At 51.9% G+C, this 23,110-nt stretch overlaps 1 long non-coding RNA gene across 1 annotated transcript in view; it reads right to left on the bottom strand.

Annotated features, from left to right (window-relative positions):
* The window catches only part of LOC147082101 (uncharacterized), a 73,991-nt gene extending 52,203 nt beyond the window's left edge, over positions 1–21,788 (bottom strand). Inside the window, exon 1 of the long non-coding RNA XR_015076305.1 lies at positions 21,423–21,788. This is a non-coding gene — a long non-coding RNA (uncharacterized LOC147082101). The remainder of the gene's footprint in view (positions 1–21,422) is intronic.
* Positions 21,789–23,110: the final 1,322 nt, after the last annotated feature.

Genomic DNA, 23,110 nt, shown 5'->3' with positions numbered 1-23,110 from the left:
TCTGGAGTATTGTGTACAGTTTTGGTCGCCCCATCTGCGGAAGGATGTTCTTGCCATGGAAAGAGTGCAACGGCGATTCACCAGGCTGATACCTGGAATGGCGGGAATGACCTACGAAGAGAGATTAAATAGTTTGGGCTTGTACTCACTGGAGTTTAGAAGATTGAGAGGGGATCTCATCGAAACATATAAAATTATGGCAGGCCTGGACAGGCTGAATTCAGAGAGAATGTTTCCAATGGCCGGGGAGCACAGAACCAGGGGCCACAGTCTAAAAATAGCGGGCAAATCATTTAAAACAGAGATGAGGAAGAATTTCTTCACTCAAAGAGTGGTGAGCCTGTGGAATTCCCTGCCACAGAGGGCTGTGAAGGCTAATTCAATAAATATTTTCAAGAGAGAATTGGATATATTTCTGAAGGCTAAGGGGATTAAGGGTTACGGAGAAAAGGCGGGGACGGGGTACTGAACTGGTAAGATCAGCTATGATCTCAGACGAAGATCAGCCATGATCTCATTGAATGGCGGAGCAGGCTCGAAGGGCCGAATGGCCAACTCCTGTTCCTATCTCTATGTTTCTATGCTCATTGCAGCCTTGAATCTTGGCCTGGAGAGACCTGTACATCAAATCTGCTGGAAAGAACAATGGAGAGACCCAGGGAAAGAGCTCAGAGTGCAGCCCCCACAGTCTCTTCTAAATCAATACAAGGAAGGGCAAATCAAAATGAACCTGCAAAGTGCAGCTCAGTACCCAAAACTCCTTCACACAGTGTTGAATTTCTCCAGAGGTCTTTCTCTCTCTCTCTCAGAATACGTGGTGCAAAAATGTCACCAACAAAAAAAGGCAGGAAGCGGTCGCTTTTAAATAGCACTTCCCCAGTCCCTTTCTGACTGCAAAACGCTCCCCTCAACCTGTCGTTGCTAACGGCAGGCGGTAAGGCAGGGGCGCCACTCAACATCTGGTCCAGGGCGCTACCGGGGCATTGCGCGCTCGACTGATGTCACGATCTGCCGGCGCAGGAGATTGCGACGGTAGTGTTTAGCGCCGCCGCAAAATGCCTAGTTAATTTCGCGAGTGGCGCAAACATCGCCGCGCCCGGGCGCTAGTTGCTTTGCGCCCAATTAGCGCCCTCTTAAGGCGCTAACGGGAGGTGCAAACCAACTGAATTTTTCCCCCATGGGATCTTGGGCTTCATAAATAGGGGTATTGGGTACAAAAGTAGAGAAGTTATGCTGAACCTTTATAAAGCGCTGGTTAGGCCACAACTGGAGTATTGTGTCCAGTTCTGGTCACCACACTTTAGGAAGGATGTGAAGGCCCTTGAGAGGGTGCAGAGGAGATTTACCAGAATGGCTCCGGGGATGGGAGATCTTAGCTACAAGGACAGGTTAGAGAAGCTGGATTTGTGTTAATTAGAGCAAAGGAGGTTGAGGGGTGATTTGATAGAGGTGTACAAGATTATGATGGGTTTGGATAGGTTACACGGGGAAAGGCTTTTCCCACTAGTTGATGGTACAAAGATTAGGGGACACAGATTTAAGGTTTTGGGCAAGAGATACAGGGGGGATGGGAGGAAAAACCTTTTTATGCAGCGAGTGGTGAGGTCCTGGAATTCGCTGCCGACGGAAGTGGTGGAAGCGGAGACACTCAATGTTTTCAAGGGGAGACTGGATAGGCACTTGAGGGAAATAAACTTGCAGGGCTGTGGGGATAGAGCGGGGGAATGGGACTGACTGGATTGCTCCACAGAAAGCCGGCACAGACTCGATGGGCCGAATGGCCTCCTTCTGTGCCGCTATGACTCTATGTCAGCAAAATGAATTTTCTATTACAGCGGCACAAAGGGTTTGCAGGTCCTGGACTGCTAGCAAGCTGCAACACAGCAGGTGTATTAGTTTCATTCTAAAGATGTGAAACATATGAAGGAGGACAGGAAAAGACCAACTGGTCTGTCAAGCCTGTTCCATTCAGACATGGTGCAGCCTATATTCACGGTAACCCCCAGCCCCCCACCGCACCCCTACCCACTGAGGATAGGTATAATGTGAGTTCTGTTATATAAATTAATTAATTTTAAATGCTTTTTACAATAGATGTTAGATGAGATAAAAGGGCAGATAAATGACCTTTAAAACCTACTGGGGTATACAGTTGTTGATAATACTCGAATAACCTTCATTTCTAAGAAATTTGTACTCCAAATGTGAAAGTGGTTGAATTGCTTGCTGCTGACATCTCATGCATGAGCTGCAAAACTATTCTGTCAACCTTGAAATGATTAATTTTTGGCTTTAAAATAAGAATTTATAGGAGCAGGCTAGTGGCTGGAGAATAGTCTGCAATGCAGGAAAACAGTGTCTAAAAGGTTGGGTTGTAGGAATTAATGAATTCCTATGAATAACGGAGATCGACACAAGAGAACAATCAAACAGGTCTTTACTCAACGGAGATGCCACGAGGACTGCCTGGGCAGTCCCGTGGTTTGCGACGTGATGTCATCGCGTTTGTCCGCGCTCTTAAAGGGGCCACGCCCCGTACATGCAAACTCTATATACAAAACACAGTAATGCCTAACACAATGGTACAGGTCTAGGCTGGTGTTAGAACATCGTTAAAGAGAGTTATATACAGTTAGCCAGAGTCATTCAGTGGTTCTGCCGCATGCGCGCCCCCAGAATTCGCTTTAACGGACAAAGTCAAACGGTGAGGGGGTCTGACAAGCCTGTCAGAACGACTCCTGTACTCTCGAGGCGGAGGCTGCAGGGCGGCTGGCGGTCTGGCGGGCGGTCGCACTTGGTCTGCCGCAACGACGAAGGGTGGCCGACCCCGTCTCGGCGGTTGTGCTGTCTCGACGGGGCAGTCGAGGTCCAAACGTGCTGGCTTTAAGCGGTCGACCGAAATGTGGTCCGGTTTATCACCGACATCTACCGTGAAGGTTTTGTCCCATGCTTCCAACACGCGGAAGGGACCGGTATATGGGGCCTTGAGTGGATCCCTATGTGCGTCATGGCGAATAAAAATGTATTCAGCCTTGTGAAGCTCCGTGGGAACGTCTGACCTCTGCGGCCCGTGGTGCGAAGTGGGTACCAGTGTGAAACATCTGGCCGCCTCTTGGTGACTAGCAAGCTGGGCAGTCACGGACCATTGCTCTGTCGATGTTGGTAGGAAGTCCCCTGGGACCTGCAGCGGCTGACCATACACAAGCTCCGCTGATGAAGAGTGAAGGTCTTCTTTGGGGGCCGTGCGAAGGCCCAACAGGACCCACGGTAGCTTGTCTGCCCATTCAGCGTCCTGCAGGCTGGCCCTCAGGGCGGCTTTCATTGACCGGTGGAAGCGTTCGCAGAGGCCATTTGCCTGTGGGTGGTAGGCTGTGGTGCGGTGTAATTTGACACCGAGTCCTTGGGCCACTGCATTCCAGAGTTCGGAGGAAAACTGCGGTCCCCTGTCTGACGAAATATGGGCGGGTACTCCGAAATGGGCGATCCAGAAGGAAACGAACGCCCTGGCCATGTCCGCCGAAGTAGTGGATGACAGGGGGACCGCCTCTGGCCATCTGGTGGTGCGGTCAACCATGGTCAGGATGTGTGAAAAACCATGGGAGGGTGGGAGTGGTCCTACCAGGTCCACATTGACGTGGTCAAAACTTCACTCCGGAACTGTGAAGGCGGCCAACAGAGCTTTGATGTGGCGCTGTACCTTGGCCTTTTGGCAGACCACGCAGGCGTTGGCCCAGTCGCGGACATCTTTATGCATGCCATGCCATACAAATTTCGCTGACATCAGTTTCTGAGAGGCCTTCATTCCAGGGTGTGACAACCCATGTATGGCGTCGAACACTTTGCGGCGCCAGACGACCGGCACGGCAGAGCGAGGATCCTGTACGGAGACGTCACACAACAGTGTAGTACCTGCCGAATGGAACTTGACGTCGGCCAACTGGAGGCCAGTGATGGCCGTTCGGTAAGTTTGGACTTCCAGGTCTGAGGCTTGGTCCGCTGCCATGAGGGCGTAGTCGATGCCCAAATGAACCGTATTGACGATCGCGCGGGAGAGGCAGTCTGCCACCAGGTTGTGCTTACCGGCCACGTGCCGTATATCCGTGGTGAATTCGGATATGTAGGTCAGTTGACACTGTCGGGCTGACCACGGTTCGGCGGTCTTGGACATTGCAAAGGTCAGCGGCTTCTGGTCCACAAAAGCGGTGAAAGGACGTCCTTCCAAGAGGAACCGAAAATGGTGGATGGCCAGAAAAAGGGCGAGCAACACCCGGTCGAACGTGCTGTATGCTCTCTCGTTCTGCCGTAGTTGACGGCTGAAGAATGCCAACGGCTGCCACGTCCCGTTCACCCACTGCTGTTGCACGGCCCTGACTGCGTAGTCCAACGCGTCGGTGGTGAGGGCGATGGTGACTCCTGGCAGTGGGTGCGCCAGCATAGTCGCATTGGCTAAGGCACTTTTGGTGTCGGTGAACGCTCGGGCCATGTCATCCATCCAGTCTACCGGGTTCTTGCCAGTCTTGCCCTTGAGGGCCTCATACAGGGGCTGCATGAGTAGTGCCACCTTAGGCACGAAACGGTGGTAAAAGTTTACCATGCCTAGGAAGTCCTGCAGGGCCTTTATGTTCTGCGGGCGTGGGAAGGATATCACCGCCTCTACCTTCGCTTGAAAAGGAACCGCTCCCTCTGCGGTGATGCGATGTCCCAGGAAATCAATTTGGCGCAGGCCAAACTGACACTTGGCCAGGTTGATAATCAGGCCGTGTTGGCTGAGGCGTCGAAAAAGGGTGCGTAGGTGACAGGTATGTTCTTCCTTAGTAGGACTGGCAATTAGAAGATTGTCCAGGTAGACGAAGAGGAGCTTGAGGTCCCGCAGCACGGAGTCCATCAGGCGTTGGAAAGCCTGGGCGGCGTTCTTTAACCCAAACGGCATCCGTAAAAACTCAAAGAAGCCGAATGGGGTGATGACTGCGGTCTTCTGGACGCCTTGTGGATGAACTGGGACCAGGTGGTAGCCCTGGACGAGGTCGACTTTTGAAAACACGGTGTTCCCTGCCAAATGGGCAGAGAAATCCTGGATATGGGGGATCGGGTACCGATCAGGAGTGGTGGCGTCGCTTAGTCGTCGATAGTCGCCGCATGGCCGCCATCAGGCTTCGGGACGATATGGAGGGATGAAGACCAGGGACTATTCGACTGGCGAATAATCCCTAACCATTCCATGGTCGCGAACTCCGCCTTTGCGGCCGCCAGCTTGCCAGGTTCTAGGCGCGGGGCCCGCGCGTAGACCAGGGGGGCCGTTGGTGGTGATGTGGTGTTCCACACTATGTTTCGTGGCTGTGGAGGAGAATGTGGGTCTTGTCAGGTCGGGGAATTCGCTGAGCAGGCGAGCGAACTCATCAGGAGTCGGGAACGCACAGGAGACAGTGCGTGACGTAGTGTTACTGCGGTAACATGGAAATGAATTAAAAGTTGCTGCGTTGGTCAGCCGCCGGTTCCTAACGTCGACCAGGAGGCTGTTGGCGCACAGGAAATCCGCGCCGAGGAGGGGCTGGGAAACTTTGGCCGTAACAAATTCCCAGTGAAAACGTTACCCCCCGACGCACACCTCCACTCGCCGTCTGCCGAAGGTCCGAATTGTTCCACCATTGGCCGCTTCAAGGGCGGGGCCGTGATTCCTCGTCTGCACATCGAGGGCGGACGCGGGTAAAATGCTGCACTGCGCTCCGGTGTCGCACAGAAAACGACGACCGGAGAGAGTATCAGTGATGAAGAGCAATTTTCCCACGTTGCCGATCACCATCGCGGCCGTGGGGTGCCCGTTAGACCCGTTCCTCGGCGGTCGCAGTGTCAGTCGTTTTTTTGGGGGAAAACTGCAGGGAGGGCTTCGCTTTTGCGCCGAACTGCGCGTGGTAGAAACACAGCCCAGCAGGCTGACGAGCTGGGACGGCGTCTGCGGGGGATGGGTGCCTCGTGGCGGCGCAGTACTGCCGAGTTACAGCGAAAATTTTGTCAGCCTCCGCCGCGAGTGTTGCGCAGTCTTCAGTTTCAGATCTGGCCAGGGCAGCTTGTACCTGTTCAGGCAGTTGGCTGAGGAAAATCTTGCAGATTAGGAAACATTCCCGTTCTGAGTCCAGGAGTGCGAGCATTTGGCTCATCAACTCTGAAGGCTTGGAGTCCCCGAGCCCGGGCATAGCGAGTAATCGACGGGCGCGCTCCGATTTTGTGAGCCCGAAAACCTGCAGTAACCGCGCTTTGAGGGTTTCATACTTTCATACTTGGGGGGTTTTCGAGGAGGCTGACGATCCGAGAGGCGGTAGAGCTGTCGAGTGCGGAGACCACGTAAAGATGCTTGGTCTGATCCGCATCAATGTTCCTCAGGGCGAACTGGGCCTCGACCTGAATAAACCACGAGGGCGCTTGCTGCTCCCAGAACTGCGGTAGCTTTAGCGAAACGGCGTTTGCTTCCATGCTGTGCTCTTCTTTTGTGAAAACGTTCACAAAAACGGGGTCACCAATGTAGGAATTAATGAATTCCTACGAATAACGGAGATCGACACAAGAGAACAATCAAACAGGTCTTTACTCAGCGGAGATGCCACGAGGACTGCCTGGGCAGTCCCGTGGTTTGCGACGTGACGTCATCGCGTTTGCCCGCGTTTTGCCGCGCTCTTAAAGGGGCCATGCCCCGTACATGCAAACTCTATATACAAAACACAGTAATGCCTAACACAATGGTACAGGTCTAGGCTGGTGTTAGAACATCGTTAAAGAGAATTATATACAGTTAGCCAGAGTCATTCAGTGGTTCTGCCACAGGGTAAGCCAGTCAATCAATGAGCTCCTTGGCTCCTGCTCCTCTCTTCTTTGTCTTGTTCCGTCTGCTTCAGTCTCTGCCATTTAAAAATTCAGGTGAGGCCCTTCATTGGTACTCGAACCTGACTGATCTGCATTTTCTGTTTTGATTTCATACACTCCGTTCTTCTGTTCCAGCTGTGGCTCAGTGGGTCGCACTCTCGCCTTTGAGCAGAAGGTTGCGGGTTCAAGTCCCACTCCAGAGGCTTGAGCACAAAAATCTAGGCTGACACTCCAGTGCAGTGCTAAGGGAGTGCTGCACTGTCGGAGGAGCCGTCTTTTGGATGAGATGTTAAACCAAACCCCGTCTGCCCTCTCAGGTTGACGTGACACTATTTCGAAGAAGAGCAGGGGAATTAGCCCCAGTGTCCTGGCCAATATTTATCCCTCAATCAACATCACTAAAACAGATTATCTGGTCACTATTACATTGCTGTTTGCGGGAGCTTGCTGTGCGCAAATTGGTCGCCGTGTTTCCCACATTACAACAGTGACTCCACTTCAAGAAATACTTCATTGGCTGTAAAATGCTTTGGGGCATTCTGAGGTCATTAAGGGTGCTACATTTTTCTTTCTTTCTTTCAGATGTGGTCACACATTTGGTTCCCAACCAGATGTTGGTTTTGGGCCTGTCCAGTAATTTACTGGAAACTGAGCGATCAATTACAGTTTTCTGAGAGCACTTTGAAAAATAATACTCTGCGCGTGTTCCAGCAGTGGCTCCATGTGGCGCATAGTGTCAACATTTTCATTGCTAGGGTTTGCCTGCATTCCACTGATAATAAAATGCCTTTCAAATGTAATAAGAGATACTGGGACATGTTGGCAAGAACTGCTGACACCATAACCTTTACAGATGCTGACTGGCCTGCTGTGTATTTCCAGCATTTTCTGGTAGTTCTTATGAAGGGTACAAACCTGAAACATCAATAATCGATCTTTCCTCTTTACAGATGCTGACTGGCCTGCTTTGCATTTCCACTGTTTCCCCTTTATTTTACTGGTAAATATCGGTTTGTAGGAATTGACGAATTCCTAGCCAATAACTGAGGTTGACTCAGGAGATCAATCAAACAGGTCTTTAATGTAAGACTAAACGAGTTCAAACAGTTTGTTGAGATCGATACAGGAGAACCACAAAAACAGGTCTTAACAAGATGGAGATTCCACGAGGACTGCCCGGACAGTCACATGGTTTGCGACGTGACGGCATCGCGTTTGCCCGCGCTCTTAAAGGGGCCACGCCCCATACATACAAACACTATATACAAAACACAGTAATGTCTAACACAATGGTACAGGCTTAGGCTGGTGTTAGATCATCATAAAGGGAATTATATACAGTTGCTCAGAGTCATTCAGTGGCTCCGCCACATGCGCCCCCCCAGAATTCGCTTTAACGGGCAAAGTCAAATGGTGAGGGGGTCTGATGAGCCAGTCAGAACGACTCCTGTACTCCTGAGGCGGAGGCTGTTGGGCGGCTGGCGGTCTGGCGGGCGGTTGCACTTGTTCTGCTGTAACGGCGATGGGTGGCCAACCTCGTCTCGGCGGTAGTGCTGTCTCGACGGGGCGGTTGAGGTCCAGATGTGCTGGCTTTAAGCGATCGACCGAAATGTGGTCCGGTTTACCACCGACATCCACCGTGAAGGTTTTGTCCCCTGCCTCCAACACGCGGAAGGGACCAGTATATGGGGCCTTGAGTGGATCCTTATGAGCATCATGGCGAATAAAGACGTACTCAGCCTTGTGAAGCTCCGGGGGAATGTGCGAACTCTGCAGCCCGTGGTGCGAAGTGGGCACCGGTGCGAAGCATCTGGCTGCCTCCTGGTGACTAGTAAGCTGGTCAGCTGCGGACCATGGCTTCGTCGAAGCTGGCAGGAAATCCCTCGGGACTCGCAGTGGCTGACCGCACACCAGCTCTGCTGATGAAGGGCGAAGGTCTTCTTTGGGGGCCATGCGAAGGCCCAACAGGACCCACGGTAGCTTGTCTGCCCATCCAGCATCCTGGAGGCTGGCCCTCAGGGCGGCCTTCAGTGATCGGTGGAAACATTCACAGAGGCCATTTGCCTGTGGGTGGTCGGCTGTGGTGCGATGTAATTTGACACCGAGTCCTTGGGCCACTGCATTCCAGAGTTCGGAGGAAAACTGCGGTCCTCTGTCGGAAGAAATATCTGCGGGCACTCCGAACCGGGTGACCCAGGTGGAAATGAACGCCCTGGCCACGTCCGCCGAAGTAGTGGATGACAGGGGAACCGCCTCCGGCCATCTGGTGGTGCGGTCAACCATGGTCAGGATGTGTGAAAAACCATGGGAGGGTGGGAGTGGTCCTACCAGGTCCACATTGACATGGTCAAGCCGTCGCTCCGGAACTGTGAAGGTGGCCAACGGAGCTTTGACGTGGCACTGTACTTTGGCCTTTTGGCAGGCTACGCAGATGTTGGCCCAGTCGCGGACATCCTTGTGCATGCTATGCCATGCCATACGAATTTCGCTGACATCAGCTTCGGAGAGGCCTTCATTCCTGGGTGTGACAACCCATGTATGGCGTCGAACACTTTACGGTGCCAGACGACCGGCACGACCGGGCGAGGGTCCTGTATGGAGACGTCACACAACAGCGTGGTACCTGCCGAATGGAACTTGACGTCGGCCAACCGGAGGCCAGTGATGGTCGTTCTGCAGGCTTGGACTTCTGGGTCTGAGGCTTGGTCCGCTGCCATAAGGGCATAATCAATGCCCAAATGAACCGTATTGAATGTCGCGCGGGAGAGGCAGTCTGCCACCAGGTTGTCCTTACCGGCCACATGCTGTATATCCGTGGTGAATTCGGATATGTAGGTCAGTTGACCTTGCTGTCGGGATGACCACGGTTCAGCGGTCTTGGCCATGGCAAAAGTTAGTGGCTTATGGTCTACAAAGGCGGTGAAAGGACGTCCTTCCAGGAGGAAGCGAAAATGGCGGATGGCCAGAAAAAGGGCGAGCAACTCCCGGTCGAACATGCTATACGCTCTCTTGTTCCGCCGTAGTTGACGGCTGTAGAATGCCAATGGCTGCCACGTCCCGTTCACCCACTGCTCTTGCACGGCGCCGATGGCGTAGTCTGACGCGTCGATGGTGAGGGCGATGATGGCTCCTGGCAGCGGGTGCGCCAGCATGGTTGTGTTGGCTAAGGCGCTTTTGGTGTCGTCGAACGCTCGGGCCATGTCATCCGTCCAGTCTACCGGGTTCTTGCCAGCCTTGCCCTTGAGGGCCTCGTACAGGGGCTGCATGAGTAGTGCTGCCTTAGGCACGAAACAGTGGTAAGAGTTTACCATGCCTAGGAATTCCTGCAGGGCCTTAATGCTTTGCGGGCGTGGGAAGGATATCACCGCCTCTACCTTCGCTTCTAAAGGAACCGCTCCCTCTGCGGTGATGCGATGTCTCAGGAAATCAATTTGGCGCAGGCCAAACTGACACTTGGCCGGGTTGATAATCAGGCCGTGGTGGCTGAGGCGTCGAAAAAGGGTGCGTAGGTGACAGATATGTTCTTCTTTAGTGGGACTGGCAATTAGGATATCGTCCAGGTAGACGAAGAGGAACTTGAGGTCCCGCAGCACGGAGTCCATCAGGCATTGGAAAGCCTGGGCGGCGTTCTTTAACCCAAACAGCATTCGCAGAAACTCGAAGAGGCCGAATGGGGTGATGACTGCGGTCTTCTGGACGTCCTGTGGGTGCACTGGGACCTGGTGGTAGCCCCGTACGAGGTCGACTTTCGAGAAGACGGTGCTCCCTGCCAAATGGGCAGAGAAATCCTGGATGTGGGGGATCGGGTACCGATCAGGAGTGGTGGCGTGGTTTAGGCGTCGATAGTCGCCGCATGGTCGCCATCCGCCGCCAGGCTTCGGGATGATATGGAGGGGTGAAGACCAGGGACTATTCGACCGGCGAATAATCCCTAACCGTTCCATGGTCGAGAACTCCGCCTTTGCGACCGCCAGCTTACCAGGTTCCAGGCGCCGGGCCCGCGCGTAGACCGGGGGCCGTTGGTGGTGATGTGGTGTTCCACACCATGTTTCGTGGCTGTGGAGGAGAACGTGGGTCTTGTGAGGTCGGGAAATTCGACGAGCAGACGAGCAAACTCATCAGGAGTCGGGAAAGCACAGGCGACGCTGCGCGACGTAGTGTTACTGCGGTAAGGGATAGAATTTAAAGTTGCCGCGTTGATCAACCGCCGGTTCTTCACGTCGACCAGGAGGCTGTTGGCGCACAGGAAATCTGCGCCGAGAATGGGTTGAGAAACCTTGGCCGTCACAAACTCCCAGTGAAAACGTTGCCCCCTGACGCACACCTCCACTCACCATCTGCCGAAGGTCCGAATTGCTCCGCCATTGGCCGCTTCAAGGGCGAGGCCATGATTCCCTGCCTGCACATCGAGGGCGGACGCGGGCAAAATGCTACACTGCGCTCCGGTGTCGCACATAAAACGACAACCGGAGAGCGTATCGGTGATGAAAAGCAACTTGCCTGCATTGCCGATCGCCATGGCGGCCGCGGGGCGCCCGTTAGGCCCGTTCCTCAGTAGTCGCAGTTGTTTTTTTGGGGGGAAAGCTGCAGGGAGGGCAGCAACGTTGCGCCTTCGCACCGAACTGTGCGTGGTACAAACACAGCCCAGCAGGCTGACGAGCTGGGGCGGCGTCTGTGGGGGATGGGCGCCTCGTGGCGGTGCAGTACTGCTGCGTTACCGCAAAAATTTGTCCGCTTCTGCCGTGAGTGCCGCGCAGTCTTCCACCTCGGATCTGGCCAGGGCAGCTTGCACCTGCTCAGGCAGCTGGCTGAGGAATAGTTCATGGAATAGGAAGCATTCCGGTTCCGAGCCCAGGAGTGTGAGCATTTGGCTCATGAACTCCGAAGGCTTGGAGTCCCCGAGCCCGGGCATAGCGAGCAATCGACGGGCGCGCTCCGATTTAGTGAGCCCGAAAACTTGCAGCAACCGCGCCTTGAGGGTTTCATACTTGCGCTCCGTTGGAGGGTTCTCGAGGAGGCTGACGATCCGCGAGGCGGTAGAGCTGTCGAGTGCGGAGACCACATAGAGATATTTGGTCTGATCCGCAATGATGTCCCTCAGGGCGAACTGTGCTTCGACCTGAATGAACCACGAGGTCGCATGCTGCTCCCAGAACTGCGGTAGCTTCAACGAAATGGCGTTGGCCTCCATGCTGTGTTCTTTTTGCGAAAAACGTTCACTAAAAATGGGGTCACCAATGTAGGAATTGTTGAATTCCGTACCAATAACTGAGGTCGACTCAGGAGATCAATCAAACAAGTCTTTAATGTAAGACTAAACGAGGTCAAACAGTTTGTAGAGAGCGATACAGGAGAACCACGAAAACAGGTCTTAACAAGATGGAGATTCCACGAGGACTGCCTGGACAGTCACGTGGTTTGCGACGTGACATCATCGCGTTTTCCCGCGCTCTTAAAGGGGCCACGCCCCGTACATACAAACACTATACACAAAACACAGTAATGTCTAACACAATGGTACAGGCTTAGGCTGGTGTTAGAACATCGTTAAAGGGAATTATATACAGTTGCCCAGAGTCATTCAGTGGCTCCGCCACAGTTTACTGTCAATAATTTCAAGAAAACATAGAGTGTGAGCAGGCTATCTTTTAAATTAAAATCTGCCATTTATGGAAACTGCACATTAAGTGAGTGGTAGCCTTTGCGGTTACAGAAGATCTCCGGATTGTTATGCGGAGCCCACAAGGCCAGTCAAAGGCAGTCAAAGGCGCTCTGCACCATGGGGAAGTCCATTATCTTGGAAAAGCCACATGTGCGCTCCTCCTGCTTCTCTCTGCTCAGAGAGAAGAAAATGTAGTCCCTTCTCCTGGTGTAGAGAGCCTCTGTGATCTCCTGGATGCAGCAATGGACGATGAACTGGGAGATGTTAGCTGTGTCTCCTGCTGCAGACTGGAAGGATCCGCTGGCACAGAAATTGAGGGCAACAGTGACCTTGAGGGCTACTGGGAGAGCCGTGTTCGCCCTGCTCTGAAGCTACAGGTCTGGTTGCAGGAGGCGCCAGAATTCTGTGACCACCTCCTTGGTGAAGCGGAGCCTCCTACTACACTGCTCCTCGCTTAAGTCGATATAAGAGAAGTGCTCTCGGAAGACCCTAGGTGGGTAAGGCCTCCTGCTGAGAGCCCTCCTGACCCTCCTCCTCCCTCTGTGCGCATCTTCTCCTCAACTTTGCTACCTGCTCTCCCTCTCCCGAAGATACTCGAGTGCGAGGGGGACTGCCTCATGACTGTGAGCAAGTGTTGTGAGCAGAAGCATTTAAATGAGAATGAAGGCATTCTCCACTTGCTCCAACACTCCCTGTCACCTTAGGAACTTGAAAGAAGTTTAGAAAGCTGTTGGAGTTGCAGGAAGTTTCACAGAGCCATTCCAACTGAAGAAACATGGCAGCTGCAAGTAGTTGCTGATGATCCCTTTAAATAATGCAGTTGGAGCCTCCTTCCTGCTCGTCAACGCTTGGTCAGCTGGTCACAGTTATTGCATGCCAGTAAGTGGAGCAGTGAAGTTGAAAGTGGCAGATTAGGCTTGGGCTGATAAGTGGCAGATAACATTCGAAGACAGTGAAAGACAAAACATCAAATAAGTCTCAAAGTAAGATCGAGGGTTTTCAATACCAAACATCCCTTATCGCTGAAGTTTCAGACCAGTCTAGATAATGGGCTATGGGAAAGGCAAAAGATGTAAAAGTTCCCATAGTAAAGCTCACAGCAGAAAAGGGGAGGAAATAATAGAACATACTTGTGAAGGTCAGAATGGTGAGATAGCCCAAGCAGCTGCAAGTTGCTATGTATTTTTGAAAGAGAAAAAAAGGTATAAAAGGAATAGATATTGAACACTGAAAGCAGCATGAAAAGAGAGGATGAGAAGCTTCAGTCAACAGAACACAGCAAGAGTTAAACAGTCACTCGGAAGGAACGCCAGGGTTCAACGAACAGATTACGACAATCTTCTTGTTCAGTATTATTTCTTTGTACTGGATGCTTAATGCTTAATAAACCGGTTTTATTGATACACAATATACCTGGGCCCAGAGTGGTTTGTGTAGTCACGGACTGTTTTACTGATACACAATATACCTGGACCCAGAGTGGGTTGTGTAATCACGGACTGTTTTACTGATGCACAATATACCTGGACCGAGTGGTTTGTGTAGTCACGGACTGTTTTACTGATGCACAATATACCTGGACCGAGTGGTTTGTGTAGTCACGGACTGTTTTACTGATGCACAATATACCTGGACCCGGAGTGGTTTGTGTAGTCACAGAAAAATTATTCTAAAGAGCTTTTAAAAGCTACAGATTGGCGCCCAACGTGGGGCTGTGACTATTAACTGAAACCAGGTCTATTGTGCATAAGGCAGGCACTTGGATTTTTGCTTGAATTTTTCTGTTTTTCTATGAAAGTCCTTGTGGAAAGTTAGGTTATCTAACAGGTAGTGTCTCTTTAACGTACAGCAGAATGTCGAGTGAGAATTTTTTTGTAGATTTTAAAACGAAGTTAATGAAGAAGCGCAAGGATGCACAGTTACAGACGTTAGTAGTAGAATGTCTAAAAAAGGATAAGAGAGTATCCTTTGAGGGCGTTGTTGCGTTCATTGAGAAACAAGTTAAGGAGAAGCAATGGAAGTCAGATAGGGCAGTGCAGCTAATGGCCGATGCGGCAGTGTATTGTGTAGAGCAAGATAAAGAGACCCTCCTAGAGATGGAAAATAATAAAACCAAGTTAGATAAATTAGAAAAAGACAAGCTACTATACAACAGTTGGAAAACCAGCTGGGTAAACAACAGGCTGTAATAGCGGCAGTCACGGGAGTAGACCCCCCCATGAGTTATGATAAACAATGCGAGGAGATCAGCGGCGAACTATATCCTCCCTTACTACACCCTTCACAAAAGGCCTCCGTTTCGTATACCACATCGACCTGGCTGAGAGGCCCGCAGCCTATGCTGATAACAATATCATAGAAACCTCGGTGGATGAGCCTGCACACTTTAAAGCCCCAGTTAATGTTCTGACTCGTACCCAGGTGATTCCTAACGCGCCACCAGCTGCAGACGGTGACCAGGCACAAGCAGGAGCACAACCAGCGGCAGCTCACCCGGGAATGTTATGGGCGGGTACTTATGAACAATCCCAGCCCCTGAACTATGCAGATCTACAGGCATGCGTCCAGCAATTTGGACCAGTTAACCCACGAACATGCCCCACAGAGCTAACGTATAGTGGGGTTCTGGAATTACCATCCTAATTTTGAGGAAGTGACATGAAAAATGTTACACTGTCTGTCTTGACCCCGGACCTACGAACTAGTCTGCCCTTTATGGCCTTTAATGTGGGGAGCCCCCTGAATAACTTAATCACAACAATACAAACAGCTCTGGGCTTGGACACTATTGATCTGGTTCAGAAATTAAACCAGTCTCAACAAGGGCCTCATGAGACCCCTGCTGTATTCGGGGATCGATTGTACACTGTTTATGAGATGATGCAGGCACGCCCCAATGATAATGTCTTAAACGGGAAGAATGAGGCAGCATTTAAGAAAATATACTTAGAGAATATTCAGGCCTCACTGCGAGCAGCCTTAGGGCACACTGTCAGCCACAACTCGCAATGGATAGACCTTTTAAGAGACGCTAACACTGCATGGGCCTACACTAAAACTCAGGTTCAGGTACCAACAGCAGAGACACCAGTGCATATAGTAGAGGGACCCCAGGCCCACCACCCCGTAAGCAACCCTTGATATGTTATAACTGTGGCAAGGTGGGACACTTTGCAAAAGGATTGCGGAGGTCCTAGACAGACAGGCTCTGGAGGTGGGAAGAATAATAATAATTACTCGCAATATGGTTCGTCCCGTTCACCCAATCCAATGGAAAGTAAAATAGACGCCCTAGGCTCATGTAAACTCTTGCATCAACCCAGATGTCGGGGTGCCCCGTGGCTCCAACTATGAGTTCATCATTCCCGCTCCCACCATTGTCCCAACAACCCAACGGCCCATTATGACAGGATCCGGCCCCACCAGCCTGGTCTGAAGTGGGGTTCAGACAAGATGGCCATGGTCGACCAGTGGTCTCAGCTTTGCTGCCTGGGGGCCGACATCAGACTATGCTAATAGACACTGGTTCATCTGTTACAATCCTGCATACCCCAGACCCTGAACGCCAGCTTCAAATAGGCAAAAGTAGTGTGATGAAATATGCCATTCATCACTCATCGGTATTCTCTGCCTGTGACTGTGGTTTGGTTTCAGTTTAATTTCCCTTACCTCAGTTCCGTTTCCTCACCATTGTATTGTATTGTGTGTAGGGCTCCGCCCATACCTGGCCCCTATGTAAGCAGGCCCAGCCTGCCTCACATCCAGTACAGCAGACCTCTGGATGGAAGATACCTCTCCACTGTGTGTTACCTTCTAAGTTAATAAAAGCCTTGTTTTGTTCCGCTAACATTGAGTCTCGGATTTATTGAGGCACATCAATTTTATTAACTTACTTTTCAACACAATGGATCAACTCTTGAAACCCGAACGTTTGGATTTGGACCAGCATGCTTCGGACGCATCGGCACGCTTTGGACACTGGTTTATGTGTATGGAATTCTTCCTGGACAATTCCGCAGCCGTCACAGGCGCTACGGACGCTGCAAGTATGAAACTCGGAATTCTGCGGAATTGGGTAAGCCACCGGGTTTACCCCCTCATCCAAGACGCCGACACGTACCCGGCCGCCTGCGACATCTTAAAGGCGCATTACCAGCAGCCTACGAATGAGGTGTATGCTAGGCATCTGCTCGCTACTCGCGCACAGCAACCTGGGGAATCGCTGGATGAGTTCCGAGGCACCCTGAAAACGCTTGGCAAAGACTGCAAGTGCCAAGATGTAAAAGCCGCAGTGTACACTGACGAGCTTGTTCGCGATGCCTTTATCACAGGCCTCAGCTCCACTTACATCCGGCAGAGACTGCTGGAAAAAATGGGATTGGACCTGAAACAGGCTGTGGACACAGCGCGATCCCTGGATGTGGCCCAGAGAAACTCGGACGCCTACTCTTCAGCCTGCGCCGTCCACGCCGCCACCTTGGAAGGCATCTTCCCCGCCCGGCAGCCCGACACCGTCAGGGCCCTGCTCTCCCCCCAGAAGCCCTACGACAGCCGCGACGCGTCGTGGACCCAACTGCTACTTCTGCGGGCAGCCGAAGCACACCAGAAACCTGTGCCCGGCGAAAGGCACCACCTGCTTTAAGTGTGGTAAGAAGGGGCACTTCGGGAAGGTGTGCAGAGGGAACCCCGCCGGAAAACCCGCCACCGCCGCGTGTGCGCCGTGGGAGCGGCCATCTTGGACGCCATCTTGCCCAACCTCGTGGGGTCCGCCATCTTGTGAGCAGACAGCGTGGACGCCACCTTGTCTCGATCAGGGCCCTACAGTGGCATTGGTCACAGTGGACCAGACCAGGCCGCACCCGCTATCCAAATCAATGGTGGACATCGAGGTAAACGGGTGCGGGGTTAAATGTTTAATTGACAGTGGAAGCACGGAGAGTTTTATCCACCCTGAACTGGTACAACTCTCCCAAAAGGTGGTCCCTACTCGGGGTACCATCTCTATGGCTGATAAAACCCAGACATCGACCATTATGGGTTACTGCACGGTACAATTGTCCGTTAACGGAACGGTATACGATAATTTTAAAGTACTAATCATGAAGAATCTATGTGCGAGCGTGATCTTGGGCCTGGATTTCCAGTGCTACCACCAAAGCATCACGCTCAAGTACGGTGGGTCCCAGCCGCCCCTCACAGTGTGCGGTCTGGCTACCCTGAAGGTAAAGCCGCCTTCGCTATTCGCGAACCTTACCCCTAACTGCCGGCCAATAGCGACCAAAAGCAGGAGGTACAGCTGGGAGGACAGGCGGTTTATCGCGACCGAGGTAGACAGGCTCCTGAAGGAGCGCATTATTGAACGCAGCAACAGCCCGTGGCGCGCCCAAGTGGTGGTGGTAAGGGGTAGCGAGAAGAAACGGATGGTGATCGACTATAGCCAAACGATCAACAGGTACACCCAACTAGACGCCTACCCGCTACCCCGCATATCAGAAATGGTGAACCAAATCGCCCAATACCGGGTGTTCTCCACCATCGACCTCAAATCAGCGTACCACCAGCTCCCTATCAGACCAGAGGACCGCCCGTACACCGCCTTCGAGGCGAACGGACGCCTCTACCAATTCCTCAGAGTCCCCTTTGGGGTGACGAATGGGGTCTCGGTCTTCCAGAAGGAGATGGACCGCATGGTCGATGACCACCACTTGCAGGCAACATTCCCCTACCTCGACAACGTCACCATCTGCGGTCACAACCAGCAGGATCACGACTCGAACCTCGAGAGGTTCCTGAAAACCGCACAAAAACTCAACCTCACCTACAACGAGGACAAGTGCATTTACAACACCACGCGCCTCTGCATACTAGGCAGCGTGGTGGAGAATGGGGAAATCGGACCAGACCCCGACCGATTGCGCCCCCTACGGGAGCTGCCCCTGCCCAACACTCCCAAAGCCCTGAAAAGGTGCCTGGGGTTATTTTCTTATTATTCCCAATGGGTCCCCAACTACTCTGACAAAGCCCGCCCACTCTTGAAAGCATCCTCTTTTCCGCTCTCTGCTGAGGCCCACGCCTTCAAAAGCATTAAGCGGGATATTGAGCGGGCCACGCTACAGGCAGTGGACGAGAACACTCCCTTTCAAGTGGAAAGTGATGCGTCTGACTTTGCCTTGGCGGCCACCCTCAACCAGGCGGGGCGGCCCGTAGCTTTCTTCTCGAGGACCCTCCAAGGGCCCGAGATCAGACACTCCTCCGTGGAAAAGGAGGCCCAAGCCATCGTGGAGGCAGTGCACCACTGGCGCCACTACCTAGCCGGCAAACGCTTCACCCTACTTACCAACCAGCGGTCGGTAGCGTTTATGTTCAATAATAAACAGAGGGGGAAGATTAAAAATGATAAGATTCTTAGGTGGCGGATCGAGCTCTCCACCTTCGAGTATGACATCATTTACCGGCCAGGGGCCCTTAACGAATCCCCCGACGCCCTCTCACGAGGGATGTGTGCCAGCGCCACCGGGGATCGGCTACAGACCCTCCACAACGACCTCTGCCACCCAGGGGTCATGCGGCTGTTCCACTTCATAAAGTCCCGCAACTTACCCTACTCGATTGAGGAAGTTCGGTCTCTGACCAGGAACTGCCGCACTTGCGCTGAGTGCAAGCCTCGGTTCTACCGCCCAGATAGAGCCCACTTAATCAAAGCTACACGGCCCTTTGAGCGGCTCAGCTTAGATTTCAAGGGCCCCCTCCCGTCCGTCGACCGCAATGTTTACTTCCTGAACATTGTGGACGAATACTCCCGTTTCCCATTCGCCTTCCCCTGCCCAGACATGCCCAGCGCCACGGTCATTAAATGCCTCAACAGCCTGTTCGGTATGCCAAGCTACATCCATACAGATAGGGGGGCGTCCTTCATGAGTGAAGAGCTACGCCAGTACATGCTGTCCAGGGGGATCGCCACGAGCCGTACCACCAGCTACAACCCCCGGGGTAATGGTCAAGTGGAGCGAGAGAACGGGACAGTATGGAAAGCAGTCACTCTAGCTCTAAGGACCAAGGGCCTCCCTATCTCCCGCTGGCAGGAAGTCCTCCCAGATGTGCTCCATTCGATACGGTCACTATTGTGTACTGCCACTAATGCCACGCCTCATGAGCGAATGTTTGTCTTTCCCCGGAAATCCACCTCAGGCGTATCCATGCCGTCATGGCTCTCCACCCCAGGTCTGGTATTCGCGCGAAGGCATGTGAGGGGCCACAAGAGGGACCCTCTCATGGAGTCAGTGCACCTACTCCACGCCAACCCCCAATACGCGTATGTCCGGCACGCCGACGGAAGGGAGGACACCGTGTCTATAAAAGACGTCGCCCCAGCCAGTAACGACAACAGCCACGACAACAGCAGCAACAACGATCACAGCAACTCTTACCCACCCACTACTCTTTCATCACCCCCGGAAGAACATCGACCAATGGTACCCCCACCAACTACCCCTTCAACAACCCTGGTGGCACCCCCGGCAGAGACCCAGGAGGCCACCGGGGACACCCAGCCGACACCACAACAGCCACGTCGGTCACAGAGGACTATCAAACCCCCGAACAGACTAAATCTATAGAAGGGGTGAATGTGATGAAATATGCCATTCATCACTCATCGGTATTCTCTGCCTGTGACTGTGGCTTGGTTTCATTTCCCTTACCTCAGTTCCGTTTCCTCACCATTGTATTGTATTGTGTGTAGGGCTCCGCCCATACCTGGCCCCTATGTAAGCAGGCCCAGCCTGCCTCACATCCAGTACAGCAGACCTCTGGATGGAAGATACCTCTCCACTGTGTGTTACCTTCTAAGTTAATAAAAGCCTTGTTTTGTTCCGCTAACATTGAGTCTCGGATTTATTGAGGCACATCAAGTAGCTTCGTAATAACAGGAGTCACCGGCACACAGGCACCAGCATATCCAGGAGAGGAAGTTAGTATTTCCCTTGAGACCTTCCCCATAAAAATCACATCTGTTATATATGTGTATGATCAACAAAATGGAAATACTTGGCAATGACACCCTATGAGGAATGACAGCCATTATAGATTACAATCAGAACTGTTTGTGGGTTGAGTCTAAACTGGGAGATGTAGTGCAAATTTCAGATGTCCACTCGGTGTTTGCTATAAAGAAGCCTGAGCAGATAGCACTGCTGACACATTCCCTGCCTGCTGTTAACTCCTTAGTGACTAAACACGCAGCAGCCTTTGTTAAGTCTAAACACGACTGCGGGAGAATGGAAGGGCAAACGCGAATTAATGGTCCACCCCATCGCGCATGTAAACAATACCTGATTCCCCAGGAGAGTACTCCGTATTCGCGAACAGTCATTGCCTCATTAGAAGAGCAGGGAGTAGTGTGCAAAGGTTCATTTACCACCAATTCCCCTGCATGGCCGGTTAGGAAGCCAGATGAATCCTGGAGGCTTACTATTGATTACCGAGCCCTAAACAAAGCTTTCCCACTTCAAAATCCAACAGTCAAGCCCCTTCGCTACTGACATCCGTACCCCCCAAAGCTACGGTCTTCCCTACCCCTAGACATAGCGAATGGTTTTTGGAGTATCCCAGTTGCTCAGGAGGACCAGTACAAATTTGCTTTCACGTTTGAGGGGCAGGGTTACACATTTACGTGTTTACCGCAAGGGTTTCATAGCTCACCATCAATCTTTCATCAGTATATGGCATGAGCAGTTAAAGACTTTTCTAAACCATCAGCCCTTCTACAGTATGTTGACGACCTGATCCTGGCTACCGTAACAATGGAGGAACACCTAGAACTTCTAGATGAGTTGATAGGGTTAGTACAGAAGGCAGGGCTGAAAATAAATCCAAAAAAGGCTCAGCTGGCAAAAGATGAGGTTACCTTTCTGGGAGTAAAGATTTCAGCGACCGGCCTCAGTCCGGACCACCAAAAGGTAGCGACTATTCAGAGACTCCCATTGCCAGTTTCAAAGACCGCACTGTGACCCTTTTTAGGCTTAGTTGGATATCAGCAAAATTTATTCCGAACTTTGCAGACTTGGCTAAACCTTTGTATGATCTTTTAAAGGGCGATGCGGAAGAGATACAATCCGTTTGGGAAGACCACCATACTGCAGCAGTTAGTGCTTTGAAACAAGCCCTCATTATCCCAGATCACAGCCAGCCCTTCCATCTTGAAGTAGGCTCCACCCCTACCAGCCTAACTGCCGTTTTAAGTCAGACCCAAGCAATCAGCGAGACACTGCGCCCCATCGCATAAGCCTCACGTATCTTACGAGGGGTAGAAAGCACATTCTCAGCGTGCGAGCGCCACCTGTTGGCCACATTTTGGGTAGTCAATCATTTTACTTACATCACCGGACTGCAGAAAGTGATTTTGCATTCGCCACACATGCCCCTAAAATCAAGTGAGACTAAGGTGTCCTCTCAGCGAATCAGTAAATGGACACTTGAATTGTTACAGCGAGACCTGGACATTACTCCTAAATGAACTTACCTCTTATGCTCGCCTGTGAGAGAAGCCCACACCAGTGTCCATTACCAGCCCTAGATATGGAACCAAACCCAGTAAAGGTCAATGCCATACCTAGAGCTCGAAATGTGTACGTAGACGGATCGTCATACTATGCAGACAGCCATCCTAGAACTGGAGGTGCCCTCATTGATATGGACGCTCCCGATTGGTCAGTAGGATTCCAGGTTCCTGCCCACTCCTCCCAACAAACAGAACTAATTGCTGTAATTATCGCCGCTCACGATACGACTACGGATGAAACTAATACCTGGTCCGACAGCAGTTACGTCTGTAATGCAGTTATGGCCCTTCCCCTATATCATACAAATGAGTTTTGCTCATCAGATGGTAAATCTTTATTACATTCTGGTCTCCTCTGTGAGCTATGGAAAGAGCTCCAGGAGCGAGTCGCTCCTTGTCATGTAGGAAAGGTAGCAGCCCATCAGAAAGATTCATCTCCCCACTCCCGAGGTAACCAGGCAGCCGATCGCCTTGCTAAGGAAGCTGCCAAGAACGGCTGTCTATTGCCTTGGTGGGTGATGAATGACACTCAGATACCCGTAGTGAGGGCGGTAACTAAAACTAAACCCATGGATCTTTTGGCCCTACAGGATTCACACGCTCCCTATGCGCAAGTAATAGCCTGGCATGAACAGGGACGCCCACTACCAGTACCCACCCCATGGGCAAACGCAACTGTAGTACAACATGGTGCGGATAAAAACCCTCCCCTGCTTATGGTTAAAAATAAAGAGGGAGACTTAGTAGTTTATATTCCTCCTCAGTTGAAGGAAGAAATTCTAGCCCTCTTCCATTCTCACCTGACGGCGGGACATTACTCAGCGGCCACTACACTACAAAAGTTATTACCCATTTGCTGGTGGCCTGAAATGGAGCAGCATGTGGAGCAATATGTTAATCGCTGCCTGCCCTGCCTACAAACAAACCCTCCTTCGTGTTTTAATCGTGCCTTGCTTAGGTCACAGTCCCCTCCTGTGGGACCGTGGACACACCTACAGATTGACTTTATTCGCCCGCTAACAAAATCCAAGGGT

This window comes from Somniosus microcephalus, unplaced genomic scaffold, assembly GCF_052327205.1.
Source record: "Somniosus microcephalus isolate GS21.2 unplaced genomic scaffold, FLI_Smic_1.0 scaffold175, whole genome shotgun sequence".
Classification (NCBI taxonomy): domain Eukaryota; kingdom Metazoa; phylum Chordata; class Chondrichthyes; order Squaliformes; family Somniosidae; genus Somniosus; species Somniosus microcephalus.
Note: the sequence above shows the minus strand (reverse complement) of the source record. Positions and strands in the feature narration are given on the sequence as shown.